The 6,035-nt window shown below is 46.3% G+C and overlaps 1 pseudogene; it reads left to right on the top strand.

Annotated features, from left to right (window-relative positions):
• Positions 1-2,004, top strand: part of LOC103088757 (DNA polymerase subunit gamma-1 pseudogene) — a 6,264-nt pseudogene extending 4,260 nt beyond the window's left edge.
• Positions 2,005-6,035: the final 4,031 nt, after the last annotated feature.

Below are 6,035 nucleotides of genomic sequence, written 5' to 3'. Positions count from 1 at the left end.
CTTTCCCTCTCCCTTCCCCTGCCTGTGCAGGAGTGTTTATTTTTCACAGCAGTGCAATAGCGTGGACAGTTCCTGGCTATTTGGACTCTAAAGCCAGTAGACCTGGCTTCCAATCCCAGAACCCTTTGGTAAAAGTGGCCGACCCTGGTGGCGCCTGCCCCTACATAGCCATCGAGTCCCTGTACAGGAAGCACTGTCTTGAACAGGGGAAGCAGCAGCTGGAGCCGCAGGAGGCAGACCTGGCTGAGGAGTTCCTGCTCACTGACAGCAGCGCCATGTGGCAGATGGTGGGAGAAATGGGCTGCTTAGAAGTGGAGGCCGAGGCCAGGATGGAGAACTTGCGAGTGGCAGTTCCAGTTCAGTCCCTAGCTCTGACTGCTGCTGGTGGCCCAAAAGCCAGCCAGCCAGCTTATCACCATGGCAACAGACCCTACAATGATGTGGGTATCCCCGGCTACTGGTTCTTCAAGCTGCCTCACAAGGATGGTAACAGCTTCAATGCTGGCAGCCCCTTTGCCAAAGACTTCCTGCCCAAGATGGAGGACGGCACCCTGCAGGCTGGCCCAGAAGGTGCCAGTGGGCCCCATGCCTTGGAAATCAACAACATGATTCCTTTTTGGAGGAATGCCCATAAACGTATCAGGTCCCAGATGGTTGTGTGGCTGCCCAAGTCAGCTCTGCCCCGTGCTGTGACCAGGCACCCAAACTATGATGAGGAAGGCCGCTATGGGGCCATCCTGCCCCAGGGGGTGACCGCTGGCACCATCACCACCTACAGCCCATCACGTGGGCTGTAGAGCTCACTTGGCTCATTGCCAGCAACGCCCGACCTGACCGAGTAGGCAGTGAGTTGAAGGCCATGGTGCAGGCCCCACCCAGCTACGCCCTCGTGGGTGCTGACGTGGGCTCACAGGCCCTGTGGATTGCAGCTGTGCTTGGAGACGCCCAGTTTGCTGGCGTGCATGGCTGCACGGCCTTTGGGTGGATGACACTGCAGGGCAGGAAGAGCAGGGGCACCAATCTACACAGCAAGAGAGCTGCCACAGAGGGCATCACCTGTGAGCACACCAAGGTCTTCAACTATGGCTGCATCTATGGGGCGGGGCAGTCCTTCGCTGAGCGCCTCCTAATGCAGTTCAACCACTGGCTCACGCGGCAGGAGGCAGCTGAGAAGGCCCGACAGATGTATGCAGTCACCAAGGGCCTCCGCAGGTATCGGCTGTTAGATGAGGGCGAGTGGCTGGTGAGGGAGTTGGACCTCCCTGTGGACAGGATGGAGGACAGCTTGGTTTCCCTGCAGGATCTACGCAAGATCCAGAGAGAAGCTTCTAGGAAATCACAATGGAAGAAGTGGGAGGAGGTTGCTGAATAAGCCTGGATGGGGGACACAGAGTCAGAAATGTTCAATAAACTGGAGAGCATTGCAATGTCTGACACAACACGTACCCCGGTGCTGGGCCGCTGCAGCAGCCGAGCCCTGGAGCCCTCTGCTGTCCAGGGGGAGTTTATGACCAGCTGTGTGAATCGAGCGGTGCAAAACTCCGCTGCGGACTACTTACACCTCATGCTTGTGGCCATGAAGTGGCTGTTTGAGGTGTCTGCCATCGATGGGAGCTTCTGCATCAGCATCCATGATGAGGTTCGCTACCCGGTGCGGGAGGAGGACTGCTACTGTGCTGCCCTCGCCCTGCAGATCGCCAGCCTCTTGACCAGGTGCATGTTTGCCTACAAGCTGGGTCTGAATGACTTGCCCCCAGTCAGTCGCCTTCTTCCGTACAGCCAATATTGACCAGTGCCTCAGGAAGAAGTGACCGTGGATTGTAAAGCCCCTTCCAGCCCAACTGAGATGGAAAGCAGATACGGGATTCCCGAGGGTGAAGCACTGGGTATTTACCAGATAACTGAACTCACCAAAGGCTCCCTGGAAAAATGAAGCCAGCCTGGATGGTAGCTCTGCCTGGAGGCTCTGTATTTGCTCCCGCGGAGTTTCATCGGGGGCGGTGAAGGCTCCTAAACTCAGGCTTTCAGCCTTGCTTTTTGCAAAAGGGCTTGCCTAAGGCCAGCCATTTTTCAGTAGCAGGACCTGCCAAGAATGATTGCCTCTAATTGACGGCACAATTGAGTTCAGAACCAAGATGCCAACGTTGGTGCAGGCTGTAGGACAAGGGGGCATTGTTGCTTGTTGGGTAAAAAGAAAGCAGAAGCCCCAAAGTTCACATTAACTCAGGCGTTTACTTCTTTTTCCTTTTCTTCTTGGCTGGTTCTTTGTTCTGTCCCTCATGCTCTGATGCAGTGCCCTAGAAGAGGAGAGAAGTAATGCTCTAAATGGGATAAGCCTGCTCGGAGGCAGTGGAAATAAAAACAAAGATCCTTTATCTTCTCACCAAAAAAAAAAAAAAAAAGTGGCCAACCTCTGTGAGCCTCAGATGACTCCTCTATCAAAACGGAGGTTAAAATACCCACCCCAAGGTTATTATTACCCCAGCACTGGCGGTATTTCGTTTAGATGCTAAATGTGTTAGTTTGGTGGTTATGCCTCCTGTAAAACCTTCAATCCTCCCTGGAAGAACTGCTCTCTCCTCTGCTCTAAGCAGTGCTAGCATTCCTAGAGATACTCGATGTATATAAAAACCCTTATCTCCTTACTGCACAGGTCTGTAAACCCAATTCTGTTAAGGATTTAAGAGCAGATACTTAAGCTGCATTAGATCAAATCAGTATACTAAATTCTAAAGATAATCCAAATCCTTAAGGGTAACCTAACCTCACTCTACCCCAAAGTTATTATATCAGATACTTTTTACTTAATGATCATGTTCCTTCGCATTTTGAGGCCAAGGGGAAATAATGCAAAACACTGATACTTTCGGGCCCATAGCTGCCACGTAACCACCTCGCTCATGTATAGCAGACGGTATGTTTAAATACAGAAGGTGGGTGAAGGGGATGAAGTTGAACAGTCCAGCCCATGTTAAAATACTCTGAAGGCTTCCCTTGTGGCACAGTGGTTGGGAATCTGCCTGCCAACACAGGGGACACGGGGTCGAGCCCTGGTCTAGGAAGATCCCACGTGCCATGGAGCAACTGGGCCCGTGAGCCACAACTACTGAGCCTGCGCATCTGGAGCCTGTGTTCCGCAATGGGAGAGGCCGCGACAGTGAGAGGCCCGCGCACCGCGATGAAGAGTGGCCCCCGCTCGCCGCAACTAGAGAAAGCCCTCGCACAGAAACGAAGACCCAACACAGCCATAAAGAAAGAAAGAAAGAAGCTTTCATTTAAAAAGAAAAAAAATACTGAGCATTTACCATATACAAAAATACTAGATAATATGAAAGATGAAAAGATGCATGAAGTATGTTTTCTTCTTTCCAAGGAGCTTAATCCAGTTGAGGAAAAAAGAACTTACTGATACTGCTTTTCTCCATAGACAAAATAACAATGACCACCACCCTCCAAGATTCATCATGTTTTTTCTCTTCAGGAAGCAGAGGGTGTAAAATTAAGAGTAGGTATGGTTTGGAAGGATAGATGCACGTTTCACAAATATCCCCATAAATGGGATTGAGAAGAATGTCTACCAGGATTTTGATATATGTTTTCATCTCATCCTCCTCACAACCCTGAGAGGTAGGTATTACCTCCATTTTATTGATGAAGTGTGAGGATCAGCTGTTACCTAAGTGTTTGCCCAAGTTCACAAAGCTCGGAAGTGGTGGTGCTGGGAACAAAGCTCTGTTTTAACTCCAAGGTCCATCTACTTTTCCTGGAGTTGAAATTCAAGTATTCTTCCCGTTCTAGGTTACATAAGTGTTTATGGAGTCTTCACGTTTTGTGTTTGGGAAATCTAAATTATGCCATTTTAGATGACCTTTCTTGCTTGCTCTGTCTGGAGCTATAGACCCATTTTCCTCCACAATGACTGTGTTTGCCATATAAACGTATTTGTCAGAAAGCTTAAAATTAACTGTTATTTAAATAATAGCCCAAATTACTCCCATACCCCACCAAAAAAAAAAAAAAAAATCGTTATGGACAAGCTTCAGGAAGTAATTATCAGACTACTGGCCAAATAGAGCCAGCAGATGGAGACGTAAGACAAGCAAAACTGAGTACAAATTTTCTATGCTACCTGCTTCTTTTCATATTTGATTCTCTCACCAATCCTGTGAGAGGGCAGGAATTGTCATAAAAAGGAAACTATTAACAGAGATCCAAGGTCTAGTGCTCTCTCCTCAAAACCCCACTTACCCTCAAAAGGGTCAGAGCAACCAGGTGAGCATTAAAGAATTACTTAATGGCCTAGAAAGTCAGTTATATGAAAAAAATATATCACGTACAGGGTAGTCCTATTTTTGTGCAAAATAAAAATTGAGTATGTTTTATGCAATATAGTGACGTGTCAATAAGCACAGGGAAAGATTTCCACAGCACACACACCAAATATACGGTTACCTCTGGGGTGTATCAAAAGGACCGAAGATTTTCACTTCTTGCCTCATGTGACTTGTTTTTTTAATGTAGTATTATGGGTAATTTTCACCTTGTTTCAGTATTAACAGAATCTTTTTTCTCCACATTTAGTACTTTTCAGAATGCAGCTAAGACAGAGCTTTGAGTTAGGAATGTTACTCATCTGTGTCTGAAACCTTCCACTGACTCAAACCCTTGGAGGTGTGGAGTTGCAGAATCCTGGTTTGCAAGCCTGAGATACCCGAGACACCTTTTTTGATAAAGTGGTTTCCTACCATACGACTGTTGTACAAAAAGTGCTAATGTATATTTAAGTGGTTGACTGAGCTATGCAAAGGCTATGATCCCCTCTTCTCCTAAGCATTTTTACACCCTTTAGGCACTTTTGACCTGGTCAACTGCTAGCTTTGGCACGAAAACGTCACAAACCTAAAGGGAACATAATAGGAGCCGTATCGCACTCAAGTATGTCAAGGGTAGATCAATTCTTCAGCCTGAATTCCAGCAAACTGCAAACCTGGAGAGAAAAATTCCTAGGATCTGACAGAAGACTTAGGTAGAGAAGGTGGCATTTTTCTGTCCTGCTTGGGAAAGCTCTAATGTAGCTTTGTTTGCCCAAAAGCCAAGTGGAAGGATTCTCTCTGACAGAGGCTCCAGACTGAATCCAAGTAAGACAGTCATTTGATTAGTAAACTCTGGCCAAGTAAGATGGCTGCCTGAAACAGCTGCCAGCTCTCCAAGCTGATTCTCACCATCACCCCACAACTAGGACACAAATGGAAAAACGTTTAGGTGCACAGATCAATTATGGTCAAAGTACGGGAAAATTCAAGCCAGGAATGAAGCTGCTGAAACCTAAAAGTGTGTGCAACAGACCCAAGCAACCCGCGCTACAGCTCATCAGAAAGCTTTCCGTAAGGCCGTTTGACCTCAGTGGACCACTAACAGCAACGTCAGTGTTTTCTGAAGTTTCATGGTATATTTTAATAGGTTCTTAACCAAGGTAAGACCAAAAAAAAATTTTTTTAATCCCACAATAATGAAACAATGTAACTAACACCAGCAGCACTCACGCCTACAGCAAGGGTCAAGTCCCTAGTAGCCCAATTCTGGAAGTAAAATAACTAAAGGAAGCTCTGCTCAAAGTTCACCGAAAATATAAACCCTCAAAAATTAAATACTGCTCTTCAGTTTCACAAGGAGAATATGTTCAGTGAAGCAAGGATGACTAGCTATCTTCCTGAGAGACACACAAGGCATACTCAATAGTAGGGTCACAAATGACTGTCCCTTCCACAAAAGTAAATTATTTATGTCTTAATTAGGAAGACAGACTGTTTGTTATTAAGTTTCTTTTTTAAAAACCTACCTTATAATATAAATTACTAAAAAATTATACCACAGAAAATATACTAACACAAAACTTATTTCAGCAAACAGTTTTGAGTTTGTCTTTATTCCCTTTTATTGCTTCTTGCTTAGCAATATTCAGAGTCTTCCAGCTGAAACCAAAGTACTTTCTTAGAATCCTTTATAGAATTGTATCTTTGGGGGAAACACTCTTC

Source organism: Lipotes vexillifer, unplaced genomic scaffold, assembly GCF_000442215.2.
Source record: "Lipotes vexillifer unplaced genomic scaffold, Lipotes_vexillifer_v1.1 scaffold278, whole genome shotgun sequence".
In the NCBI taxonomy this organism is placed as follows: domain Eukaryota; kingdom Metazoa; phylum Chordata; class Mammalia; order Artiodactyla; family Lipotidae; genus Lipotes; species Lipotes vexillifer.
Note: the sequence above shows the minus strand (reverse complement) of the source record. Positions and strands in the feature narration are given on the sequence as shown.